This window comes from Prionailurus viverrinus, chromosome B2, assembly GCF_022837055.1.
Source record: "Prionailurus viverrinus isolate Anna chromosome B2, UM_Priviv_1.0, whole genome shotgun sequence".
Classification (NCBI taxonomy): domain Eukaryota; kingdom Metazoa; phylum Chordata; class Mammalia; order Carnivora; family Felidae; genus Prionailurus; species Prionailurus viverrinus.
Window position 1 is genome coordinate 35,607,874 of NC_062565.1, and position 13,982 is coordinate 35,621,855.

Consider the following 13,982-nt stretch of genomic DNA (forward strand, 5'->3'; position numbering starts at 1 on the left):
CTGCCTGGCACATGTGAAGAACAGTGAGGAGCTCAGGATGTCTGGAGCAGAGTGGGCAGGAAGGAACTAAGAGAAGACATCAGATCATAGTCAGATCATCCCTAAACTAAAGGTGAGGTCAGGGGAGGCAGATGTGGGGGCCCTCCAAGGGCTGAGTGAGATGGAGAGTCGTTAGGGGGTGGGGCATCTGATTTAACAGACTCCCCCCTGCTGCTTGTTGTGACAGACTGAATGTGGCGAGGGTGGAAGCAGTTTAGAGGCTGTGACACCAACCCCCCCCCCCCCCCGCCCCGTGAGAGAGGCAATGAGGAGGGACTGGATTCTGGATTTATTCTGAAGGTAGAGCAGAGATTCCCTCACAGGGTGAACGTGGTAAGAGAGGCAGAAGGAGCCAAAGGTGACGCTGAGTGAGACCTCTGACCTGACAGCATGGAGGACGGAGCTCCTGTTGACTGAGATAAGAAAGCCGTGGAAGCGGCGGGTCAGGGAGCAGCAGCACATCAGATCTCCGACGTGGACAAGTCATAGCTGAGGCACCCACTCCTGGCCACGTCCAGTGGGGGCGTGCCTGAGCCCGGGTACCAGGTCTGGACTGGGGATGTAAACGTGGGAGCTGTCAACCCAGAGATGGGGGTCAAAGTGTACATCAAACGGGGGCGCCTGAGTGGCTCAGACGGTTGAGCGTCCGACTCTTGATTTCAGCTCAGGTCATGATCTCACAGTTGGTGAGTTCAAGCCCCAAGTTGGGATCTGCGCTGACATCGTGGAACGTGCTTGGGATTCTCTCTCTTACTCTCTGCCCCCCCCCTTGTGCACACATCCTGTCTCTCTCTGTCTCAAAATAAGTAAATAAACTTAAAAAAAAAAAAAGACTATCAAAGCATGCATGAAACAGAAGGAAGAGGTCCAAGTCCTGAGCCCTGCACGTCACAACATTTTAACCTTTTGACCTGCGTTTACAATTCTGAGAATTTACCGCAAGGAGACAGGCCAGTGTGACAAGACTCATGGACATGATTTACAATAGTTCTCCCAAACTGAGGACTACAGAAATAACCCATCCAAATGGGGAGACCTTTGCCCATAAACGTATGCCCATCCGGAGGGACTCAGACAAACTGCTGTATCCATGCAGCGAACCATGCGGCTGTTGGAAGGGAAGGCTGAAATGTTAATGTGCTGCCTTGGGAAGACCGCCCGGATGCGTTAAGCAAGGAACAACCACAGAAGGAACGAACACTTTTAAACGCTCACTGTGTGCCAAGCACTGTGCTAAGAACTTGGAGGCGATTATTTCATTCGATTCTTCTGTTTTCTCCTTTTTTTTTTTTTTTAATGTGTATTTGTTTTTGAGAAAGACAGAGAGCGTGTGAGCGGGGGAGAGGCAGAGAGAGAGAGGGAGACAGAGAATCCCAAGCAGGCTCCGCACCCATCAGCCCAAAGACCCGTGTGGGGCTCGAATCCACCAACCTTGAGATCACGACCTGAGCTGAAATCGGATGCTCAACTGACTGAGCCACCCAGGCGCCCCTGATTCTGAATAATATTAGAAGTAGGTGCTAATTTGGGTACTCATTCTACAGATGAGAAAACCACGGCTTCATTGGTTGAATAATTTGTTTGTGGGCACATAACATGGGGTAGCGGAGGCAGCATTCCCAACCATTGTGCGGTGGAACATTCCAGTCCTGCTTGGATGGAGACGTTTTGTATCTGCACCATCTTTTAAGGGCTACCCAATATACTGCAGGAGTAGATGATTTGCTTTCTTCTTTAGGTGCTTCTGTGGATTTGGATTTTTTTCACTATCGCATATCACTTCTACCACCCCAAGGACAAAAGTGGTTTCCCATGTCAAGAGGAACATAAAGAAAGGAACAAAGGAAGACTCACCTGTTCTTCTCCAGGGGCCCAACCTGCTACGCAGGGTTGCTAATACATCAGTGCCAGAGCCCAGGGGCTGAGTGGCCTCAGGGAAGCACTACCTGGGAGCACCCAGTGAGAAGGGGATCACTTGTTAGGCCACTTGTTAGGGTCATGGAAATGTGGAAGGACCAGAGGGGAGGGGAGGGCCTGGACTTGGCAGAACTCGGGGGTCCCACCGGAGAGCCATGGACACTGAGAGGGTTGTCCCCTGGGAACCCAAATGGCCCCCTGTGACCCGGGCAGCCTTTGACCTCTCCCGGCATCTCCTCACCCTGGATTCCTCACTCGCTGACACTGTGGCATCCCAGGCTCTGGCTGTCGGGCGGCAGAGGCTCCGAGGGCTTTGAATTTCTTCTGCGAAAGGTCCCTACCTCTAAAAAGCTGGAGGTTCCCCAGCAGTCTGGGAGCTCTGGTGCCCATGCACCCCCACCCTGGCGGGAGAACTCAGAGAGAAGAGAGAAGGCTGGCGGGTGTCAGGGCGAGGGCATCTCTGGAGGGCCTGGTGGACCCCGAGTCACCTGGAAGGCCTCCCCTTCTGGGAAATCTCCCTTCTGCAGGCGCAAGGAGGTGGCGTTGCTGCCAGCACGCTGGGGCTCCAGGAATGGCATTCATTCATTCACTTATTCATTTCTGCCTGTGTTCGTCATTGCTGGCATTATTATTTTATGATGTGGTGAGCACTCGGCCCGCATCATCTCACTTCAGTTCGTAACGGCCTTTTGGCATTGTTTCAAGCGACCACGTTTTATGGATGAGCAAGACTGAATAACCTGTCCGTGGTCACCCAGCCGGGGAGTAACGAATGTATTCAAGTTCAGACCCAGGCCCACCGGATTCCAAAGTCTGACCCCGGCTAGCACTAGGGGGCAGTATCTCCCAGGGATTAATGGGTCCGGGCCACCACACAGCTCTGCCCCTCACGGGCTGCGTTGTCTTGGGCGAGGCTTCGCCACTCCGTGTGGGGGTTTCCTCACCTGTCAAAGGAGGGATAACCATGGTCCTACCTCTCTAGGGACTGACGTGTCAACTGAATGGATACGTGTCCAGCATTCAGAACAGTGATGGGCCACCCGTGATTATTACAGGCACTCACAGGTATCAGCTCTTTCCTCCTGCTCTGTCTGCCTCCTTATGCTGTGATGCCCGTATTTCTGGAGGATCCGGGGATAAAAAGTTGAAAAAAATCAAAGTCCTGGCTCTAAGGGAGCTCAGTGTCTAGGTCATTAAAATCACTTGGGAATCTTTTGAAACACTCCCAATGCCCAGGCTGCACCCCAAGCTCAAATAAGAAGCCCTGAGTTTGGCTGGGGCTGTGGCATCAGACTTTTAAAGCTTGATGGTGATTCTGATAGACAGCTCACTCCGAAAGGGCAGGACCGGTTCCTGAGCCGGTCATCTCTCGACACTGCTTCGCTCCTTCAATCACACCAAAGCTATACTGCTCTATCCAGTTTGCATTAAGACTGGTATCTATCTCCACCACTGGAAATGTAAGTTCCTGGAGGGCAGGGACTTTGTCTCTTGTTCACCATGTTTCCCAGCCTCTGGCCCACAGTCCGTCCTCGGACCGTTGGGATGAATTGTGTGGCTCAGATACGGCAAGGCGGTCACCGTACTTACTAATCGTTGCTGTGGCCACACCGATGCAGTTCTAGAACCTTCACGCCTGCCCTTCCCCAGCACTGACCCTCTTTTATTCATCCCTGCACCCCAGAACTTGGCAGAGAGAGCTCTATAGACTCTCATAAAAGAGTTCTAGGACTCTCTTATGTTTTGAGCGAGTGCTCAAAACCTATCCTCTGGCCTGGATTCACACTAGCTCTGTCAGGCCACGTGCTCTTTTTCTTCCACTGAGGCGCCTGGAGGTCAAAGACGTGAAATGACATGTGCAAGGCCACGTGGCACTCCTGTGGACTCTCTCAGGGCCCAGGACGAGATGCTCCTAACTCTGACTGTGGCCTCATCCCTTGGCCTTTTCCTTACTGCTGCCTGCCTCTCTCCCATGGCTGGACCCCAGGACCCCGCTCCTCTCTGAAACTGGTCACAGTGGGAGAACTCACCATGGAAACCGGCAAATCGGCCCCTCTCACCCCTCCGCCCCCTGAAAAAAGAGCTGGCTGTTCATTTTCGCCATGGGACACCCAGCCTGGCACCCTGAGCCCACCTGCCGGTGTCTTGAGCTTACAGCCCTCAAGGGTGGCCCAGATGCCCGATCATTATTCATTTTTTGAGACACAGAGACAGAGTGTGACTGGGGGAGGGGCGGAGAGAGAGGGAGACACAGAATCCGAAGCAGGCTCCAGGCTCCGAGCTGTCAGCCCAGAGCCCGACGCGGGGCTCGAACTCCTGGACCGTGAGACCATGACCTGAGCTGAAGTTGGACGCTTAACCGAATGAGCCACCCAGGCGCCCTCCCAAGAGCTAACGTTTAAAGAGCACTTACTGTGTGCTTTCCACGTATCAGCTCATTTAATCCTTACACGAGTCCATTGTACAGACGAGAATAAGGAGGCGCAGAGAGATTCGGCCACTTGCCCCACATCACACGGTGGGGAAGCAGAACTGGTCGTAGAGGCTCTGTGACCTCTCTGGGAAGCAGCAAGAAGCACATCAGATTTCGATTTTTTTTTTTTTAAATTTTTTTTTCAACATTTATTTATTTTGGGGACAGGGAGAGACAGAGCATGAACGGGGGAGGGGCAGAGAGAGGGAGACACAGGATCGGAAACAGGCTCCAGGCTCTGAGCCATCAGCCCAGAGCCCGACGTGGGGCTCGAACTCCCAGACCGCGAGATCGTGACCTGGCTGAAGTCGGACAATTAACCGACTGCGCCACCCAGGCGCCCCCAGATTTCGAATTTTAAAAACATGATGTTGAGTCCTGGTTCTGTCACCCCCTTGTGACTTCACTCTGCAGGCCCCAGCTTCCTTCCTCATTCATAAAACAGGATGACCAACACGTGCACTGCGCATTAATAGGCTTGTTTCAGGGTCAAAAGATATCATGGGTGTAAAAGGGCTTCAAAGGCTGTAAAGGGCTGAGGACATGAGTGGACGATTAGCATATGGTTCTCTTTTCCCATTTTCATGTTCTCTCTGGCTTCTCGGAAGGGTTCTGTGCCTCAGTGGGCCCAGTGCGTGTGGCGCCCAGTAAGCTCCTTCTCGGAGGCGGAGGTGCTCGGGGAGTGACTTCTCCTCCTTTATTCTCTGCTGGGCCCCTATTTCCCAGGCTTTTCAGGGAGACTCATCACCTGTCCTCTCTCCCACGACCATCGAGCACAGTCTCGGAGGGCGGAGGGTTCACTCCAGCAGGCACTTAACCTCACATCAAGACCAGCCCTGGCATGAAGTCCACGAGCACATCTTAGACATTATGGTAGAAACCAGTTGGAAATTATAATTTGTTTTATAGAAACTGGCATAAGGAAACTTTCCAGAAACACATCTACTTTTGTGAAACGCAATAAATCCTGGTCTTTGAAAAAAAAAATCATTTATTTGTCTTTTAAAAATCATTTTTAATAGATTTCATTTTTTTTTTCATGAAAATGCATCACTTTCTTGGAAATACAACTTACAATAAAGCGCACGGATCTTAAGTATATGGACTGATGACTTTCCACATGTGTTCACGCACATAATCACCACTCAGACCAAGGCCCAGGACCCACTTCTAGCACCCAGGAGGGCTCCCTCATGTCCCGCCCCCAGGCAATGCCTGCTCCCACAGTATTGATTCATTTTTGGTACAAAATTCAAAAGGGGCAAAGGATAAGTTGAAAAATCTCCCTTCTATCCTGCAGTCAGATACCCATTTTTTACCCTAAGGGTCGCTATTACTGGCTTCTTACAGATATCTCCAAAGAAAGGAGACAGGTGTACCCACGCAGAAACACACACACTTATGTTATATTGTGTTACGTTACGTTACGTTACGTTACAGTATATATATATATATATACTGTATATATACAGTATATATATTCTGTCTCTCTCCTTTATACAAAAAAAGCACTTGACTATGCAATTGTCCTGTTCTTTATGTTTTTTAACTTGATACATCTTAAAGCACTGGAATCATTTTAACAATCGGCCGTATCTTTACCAAAACGCTGCCCCTTACAAACACTTGGTTTACATAAAATCCAAATTTTATTACCAAATAATTCTTAAAATTTTTTTTAATGTTTATTTTTGAGAGAGAGAGAGAGAGAGAGAGAGAGACGGAGTGCAAGTGGGGGAGAGACAGAGAGAGAGGGAGACCGAATCAGAAGCAGGCTCCAGGCTGTCAGCACAGAACCCGAGGTGGGGTTCGAACTCCCTAAACCGCAAGATCATGACCTGAGCCGAAGTCGGACGCTCAACCGACTGAGCCGCCCAGGTGCCCCTTTTATCAAATAATTCTATGCTCTGCCTTACAGCTCTCTGAGGGTTCTTAGGCAGCTAGTCCTGCTACTACATCAAAAAATACGATTTGGGGCGCTCCTGGGTGGCTCCGTCGGTTGAGTGTCCAACTTCAGCCCAGGTCATGATCTTGTGGTTTGTGAGTTCGAGCCCCGCGTCAGGCTCTGTGCTGACAGCTCGGAGCCCGGAGCCTGCTTCGGATTCTGTGTCTCCCCATCTCTTGGCCCCTCCCCTGCTCATTCTCTGTCTCTCTCTGTCCCTCAATAATAAACTAATGTTTAAAAAGTTGAAAAGATATTTCTTTAAAAAAAATGATTCAATTAGGCAAATATGATTCATGTAACTTTTCACAGCCGACCCAAACCATCCTGGGTTTGTATATTGGTCTTATTGGTATTATCTTTTCCTTTTGTAGCCCTTATCAATGACAATATCATACGTTTATATTCTCAATAATTCATGAGTTCTTTTTTTTTTTTTTTTAGTCTAGTTGTACTTTATTGAGAAGTTAAAGAGCACAAAATAGAATGCAATGCAGGGATTTTTAAGAACAACAGAAACATAGAACTGAATATGTCTCTTAGAATCCATTGGCTGCACAAGATTTTCTATTGAATTTTTTTCCCCTTAGACTCTGGACTGCTGTTTAGTTATAGGAGTCAGTGTCTTCTTACTTGATTGAGATTCCTTTTTTTTTTTAATATAATTTATTGTCAAGTTAGCTTACAGTATGCACAGTGTGCTCTTGGCTTTGGGAGTAGATCCCTATGATTCATCACTTACATACAACACCCAGTGCCCATCCCAACAAGTGCCCTCCTCAATGCCCATCGCCCAATTTCCCCTCCCCCCACATCAACCTGCAGTTTGTTCTCTGTATTTAAGGGTCTCTTATGGTTTGCCTCCCTCTCTGTTTGAAACTATTTTTTCCCCTTCCCTTCCCCCACGGTCTTCTGTTAAGTTTCTCAAATTCCACATGTGCGTGAAAACATGTATCTGTCTTTCTCTGACTGATTTATTTCACTCAGCATAATACCCTCCAGTTCCACCCACGCTGTTGCAAATGGCAGGATTTCATTCTTTCTCATTGCCAAGTAGTATTCCATTGCGTATATAAACCACATCTTCTTTATCCATTCATCAGTGGATGGACATTTGGGCTCTTTCCGTAATTTGGTTATTGTTGATAGCGCTGTTAATAAACATTGGGGTACATGTGCCCTTATGAATCAGCACTCCTGTATCCTTTGGATAAATTCCTAGTAGTGCTATTGCTGGGTCATAGGGTAATTCTATTTTTAGTTTTTTGAGGAACCTCGATACTGTTTTCCAGAGCAGCTGCACCAGTTTGCATTCCCACCAACAGTGCAAAAGAGTTAATAATTCATGAGTTCTAAAGGACATGTGTGAGAGACCAAAAAACCAAAACCAAACAAAACAAAAACAAACACACACACACACGCACACAAAGTGACTAAAATGTGGAACACAAATTGTGGAATTTCTCAAAGGCCTGCATTATTGGAGCTTATTAGTTTGGGGTGAATAAAAGGGAAAAGAAATATTTTGTACTTTCAGATGCATTAAGCAGTTTTTCTGGAATTGGTCAAGAGAATCCTCTGGTGGTATATAAACTTCCCCAGGGGAGACAGCAGGTCAGCTAAAGGTGCAGCTGAGGGTGCTGGGCTGGGCTGGGAGTTCCAGGAAGCAGAGTAGGGTGCGGTCAGGAGCAGGAAGGCTAGGAGATAATCCAGGGGTGCCTAGGTTGCCCAGTCAGTTAACCATCTGACTCTTGTTTTTGGCTCAGGTTATGAACTCACTGTTCAGAGGTTCAAGCCCTTCATTGGGCCCTGGGCTGACAGCACGGAGCCTGCTTGAGGTTCTCTGTCTCCCTCTTTCTCTGCCCCTCTCCTGCTCACACACTCTCTCAAAAATAAATAAATAAACGTTAAAAAAAAGTTTAAAAGATAATCCAAATCAAAGTCTTCAGATGCAGCAGCAAGGCCAAAGAGCATACACAGGGCCCCAAACCAAAGACACAGCCAATGGGCAGAGCTTTGGAGCTGGACTGGCTGAGCACGGAGTTAGAAACAAGTTGGCAGGCACCAGATTGTTGCCAAGAGTGAGGCCATAGCTCATTGGTCTCTAGGTGCATGTGTGGGACATGCTGACCCACCGTATGGACTTTGTGGAGAATTGTTACAATAACGGCCCCCAACAGAATTAGCCCCACCCCTGTCTTTTGGAATGTTTCTAGAATCATGTGAAGAAGCCCAGCATGAAAGACCCCAGGGAAAGAAAGGTTTAGGCATCCCAGCCCAGCAGGTCTAGACCACCCAAGTGAGCTGAGCAGTAAGCAGACTGCAGCTACACGAATAAGACCAGAAGAAGAACCACCCAGCCAACTCACAGAACTGCAAGAAAGTCATTCAGTTTTGGGATGGTTTGTTACACAGCATCAGATAGCTTATACATCCCTTTACCCTATGAATTTACTATGTGAGTCTACAAAGGGTCTCTCCTGTTAGGCAAACTCAGAATTGTGAGACCCAGAATTACAAGTATCTTATGTGTTAATAGTTATGTTCATCTTCCCATGTACTATTTAATTTAATGTCATGACAATCCAGTGAGGAAGAGGAAGAATGAATGTGCCATATCTTCATTAAACGTGTGAGGAGACTGAGGCACAGAAAGATATATTACTGTCCCAGGATTACTCAGCAAGTCAGTAGGGATACTATTATGGACTGAATTGTGTCCCCCCCACTGCCAAATTCATCTGTTGAAACCCTAATCCCCCCCCCATGTGACTATATTTGGAAACAGGGCTTTTAAAGAGCTAATTAAAATTAAATGAGGTCATAAGAGTGAGCCCTGAGGGCACCTGGGTGGTTCAGTCTGTTGAGCATCCAACTCCTGATTATGGCTCAGGTCATGATCCCAGGGTTGTGGGATCAAGCCCCACACCGGGCTCCACACTAAGTGTGGAGCCCGCTTGAGATTCTCTCTCTCTCTCTCTCTCTCTCTCTCTTTCTCTCTCTCCTCTCTCCCTCCCTCCCTCTGTCCGTCTGCCCCTCTCTCCCACTCGTGCATGCACTCTCTCTCTCTGTCTCTAAAAAATAAATAAAAAATTTAAAAAGTGAGCCCCAATCCAATAGAACTTATAAAAAGAGGAAGAGACATCAGGGATGATATACACAGGGAATAAGTCAAGGGAGGACATAGAAGTTGACTGCAAGTCAAGGAGGGGGGCCTCAAGAGAAACCAAGCCCTGCTGACACCTTAATCACAGACTCACAGGCTCCAGAACTATGAGAAAATAAACTTAGGTTGTTTGAGCAACCCAGTTCATGGTAGGTTGTTATGGCAGCCCCAACAGATAGCGATACTCAAAATTAGGTCTTTCACTTTCTTAATAAGAATATTTTACAACAATGAGGTGCCATTTCTTACATATCAAATTGGCAAAGATGTTTAAAAGATAAGCTATGCAGTCATAAGGATGTGAAGAAATGGGCTTTCCCAAACGCCACTAGTGGGAGGCCAAATTGGTACAACTTTCTAGAGGGAATACGGTAATCCATATCAAAGGTCTTTAAAATGTATGCACCAACACTTTTTTTGTAATAGCAAAATATTGGAAATGGTGTATGGCAGATTATATTTTCTGAAGATGGAAGCACTGATCCCATTTCCTCTGGAACCCGGACAAACCTATATAGTTGCCATAACCAATAGAATACAATAGAATACAGTGAAAGGGTGTGACTTCACAAGGCTAGGTTGTAAAAGGCATCGCAGCTTCCACCTTGGCTCCTCGGCCAGACTCACGTTGCGAAAGTCAGCTGCCATGTCACCAGGATGCGCTAAGCAGCTCCTTAGAAAGGCCCATCCTTAGAGGAACTGAGGCAGCCAGCCCTCAGCTGGAACTACTTTGCCGGTTACATGAGTGAGTAACTTCAGAAATGGACCTTCCTTCAGAGGACTGCAGCCCCAGCCAACATCTGACCGTGGCCTCCTGAAAGACCCCAAGTGAGAACCATCCAGCTCAGTCCTTCTCAAAGTTCTGATCGACAGAAAACCTAAGAGAAAATAAATTTTTATTGTTGTCTCTTGTCGCTATGTTTTGGGGTGATTTGTTATACAGCCATATATAATTAATACAACAACCTATACGTCCATCAAGAGGGGACTATTTAAGTTGATTATAGCACATGCCTACAACGAAATACTACTTGGTTGTTAAAAAAAAATGAAGAAGCCCCCCCCTTTTTTTAATTTTTTTTTCAACGTTTATTTATTTTTGGGACAGAGAGAGACAGAGCATGAACGGGGGAGGGGCAGAGAGAGAGGGAGACACAGAATCGGAAACAGGCTCCAGGCTCTGAGCCATCAGCCCAGAGCCTGACGCGGGGCTCAAACTCACGGACCGCGAGATCGTGACCTGGCTGAAGTCGGACGCTTAACCGACTGCGCCACCCAGGCGCCCCCCCCTTTTTCTTTTAATTTTTTAATGTTTATTTATTTTTGAGAGGGAGAGAGAGACAGAGCGTGAGTGGGAGGAGGGGCAGAGATAGAGGGACACACAGAATCCAAAGCAGGCCCCAGGCTGCTCTGAGCTATCAGCACAGAGCCAGAAGCGTGGCTTGAACTCACGGACCGCGAGATGATGACCTAAGCCCAAGTCAGACCCTTACCTGACTGAGCCACCCAGACACCCTGAAGAAGCTCTTTAGGTACTGACATGGGAAGTCCTCCAAGATAATATGTCAGGTGAAAAATGCAAAGTGCAAAATAGTATATAGAGGATGGTACAATTTGTGAAAAATTCTCTGTGCATAGAGAATACCTATGTATTCTCTATAGGTGTATAGAGAATACACCTGTATTTTATACTTGTGTGTGTATATATACATACACATATACTATATACATATGTATAATTTATATACACACAAAATATCTCGAGAACAGAGGTGGGGAAATGCCTTTGAAATTTCAACCTTATGAATATATCCCCCCCAAAAAGTTCAAAATGTTCAAATAGTGCTTTCTCTTCAACACAGAAGTTTCACTTCTAGGAATTTATCCTTAGTAAATAATCATGGCAAAGATTTAGCTGGGAGGGTGCTGTCACTTCATTTACTATCGTGAAAATGGTGGGGCTCCTGGCTGGTTCAGTTGGAGGAGCATGTGATTCTTGGTCTTGGGGTCGTGAGTTCAAGCCCCATGTCGGGTGTAGAGATTGCTTGAAAAAATAAACTTTAATACATGCAAATGGTAAACAACCCAAGTATTCAGCAATAAGAAGTTTGTTGAATAGCTTATGCCACTCTCATACTGTGCCACCATCACAAATGGTGGTGGAGGGGCACCTGGGTAGCTCAGTCGGTTGAGTGTCCAACTCTTGATTTCCAGTTGGTCATAGTCCCAGGGTCGTGGGAGCCTCCCTGCTTAGCTCAGAGCCTGCTTGGGATCCTCTCTCTCTTTCTCTCTCTCTCTCTTTCCCTCTGCCCCCTCTGCTGCTTGCACGCTCTCTCTGAAAAGACAAGGAAAGGAAAGGAAAGGAAAGGAAAGAAAAAAAAAAAGAGAAAAGAAAAGGAAAAATAAAAAGAAAAGAGAAGAGAAGAAAAGAAAAGAAAAAAAAAGAAAAGAAGAGAAAAGAAAAGAAAAGAAAAGGGTGCCGGAGAGAACAATTCTGTGCCCGGTGAAGCGATCATGATATAGAAATTGACAAGAAGTTATGAAATGGTATACTTAATCTTATCTTTAAAGTAAATGTAACCATACAAACATAGAGGGAGGTGTAGATCAAGACACATGGATAGATACAGATTGAGAAATGTTAACAGTGGTAATCTCTGGGAGGTCTGACTCGTTAATTTTGTTTTCTCCTTTTTCATCTGTGTTTTCAAAAACAAACATGTGCTACTTTCGGAAAAATACAAAGGCTAAAAGTTTGTCTCTCTATTGTTTTTTTTGTAAAGATTCATGGATGATCCTATAAATAGCAGCTCTGGGTAGAGAATTTGCAACTTTGTTTTTTAAAGAGGACAGTTCTTCAAGGGCAAAGATCGCAGGACCTTCATCGGGTAGAGAAAGCAGCCCACCCTGCTAAGAAGTCCTCGAATCTGGTCACGATGTTGACCCCTTCCCAGCCCGCTGGCCAGTGAGGGCCGCGTCCGGAAGCTGTCCTCAAACTACTCCTGATCAAAACCGGTAGGCAGAGGAGGTCCCAGGATCTCTAGAGGAAGGTGGTCATCACTGAGCTGTGATCTTGGGACGAGTCTCCAAACTCCATTTCCAGAGTCAGCACATTGAGCACACTGTTTTCACGTCCATCGTAGGTTAAAAATAGCCAAGTGTTGGGGCGCCCGGGTGGCTCAGTCGGTGAAGCATCCGACTCTTAGTTTCCGCGCAGGTCATGATCTCACGGTTTGCGGGTTCGAGCCTCATGTCGGGGCTCCGTGCTGACAGCGCGGAGCCTGCTTGGGATTCTGTCTCTCCTCTTTTTCTCTTTCTCTCTCTCTCTCTCAAAATAAAAAAAATAAAGTTTAAAATAAATAAATAAAGAGGCAATTAAGGTAAATGAGGTCAGATGCGTGGGCCCCAATCCAATCCGACTGGTGTCCTTAGAAAACGATGCGATGAGGACACGGATGGGCATGGAGGGAAGCCAACCAACCCCGCTAACACCTCATTCTAAGGGGTGGATGCTAAGAAAATTCTAGCCGCAGGACGGCAAGAAAATTCATTTCTGGTGTTTAAATTTTTTTTTTTTTTCAACGTTTATTTATTTTTGGGCCAGAGAGAGACAGAGCATGAACGGGGGAGGGGCAGAGAGAGAGGGAGACACAGAATCGGAAACAGGCTCCAGGCTCTGAGCCATCAGCCCAGAGCCCGACGCGGGGCTCGAACTCACGGGCCGCAAGATCGTGACCTGGCTGAAGTCGGACGCTTAACCGACTGCGCCACCCAGGCGCCCCCATTTCTGGTGTTTAAACCACCTGGCGGTGGTACTCTATTACGGCAGCCCTAACAAACCAACACACCAAGTTCCCCAGAGATACACGTTTACGGAAGACGGAGAACATGTCCGTCGTCCTCAGTGAAGACCCTTATCTCCTGGTGATAGCTATGAGGTGTGGAGCTGACGGGGATTACTGGGGCACCTGCAGCCGCTCAGGTCCACCGCTGTTGGCCGCACGGTAGCACCCCCCCTTTCCAGCAGGTCCAGAAGTAATCCCAGTGCCCTGCCGGCCCGAGGTGCACCCGGGACCTGGCTGGAGAGATGGCCTCCAGTTCCCCGTCAAGGCTGCAGCCCTGCGTGGAGCGGCAGCCTGGCCCTGAGGCCACAGCACAGTCTCACCAGTCCCCTCTCCAGGGACCACTTGGGACCCCGACAGTCCTTTCGGAGGGGCCCTTCCCAGACCTGCCCACCACCTGTATGCCCAGAGATTCTGGCTGCTGAAGTTCACCCCATGCTGCCATCAGATCCTGGAATACGGTTGCTGGTCTGGAGGGCATGCGTGGTCACCACATCCCAGAGACTGCCCTTTGTGGGGCTTTAAAGGCCTCTGGGCATTCTTCCTCTCAAAGGCCACGTCCCTCAGAAGTACTCAGATCCACCCACTGGCCACGTCACGTAT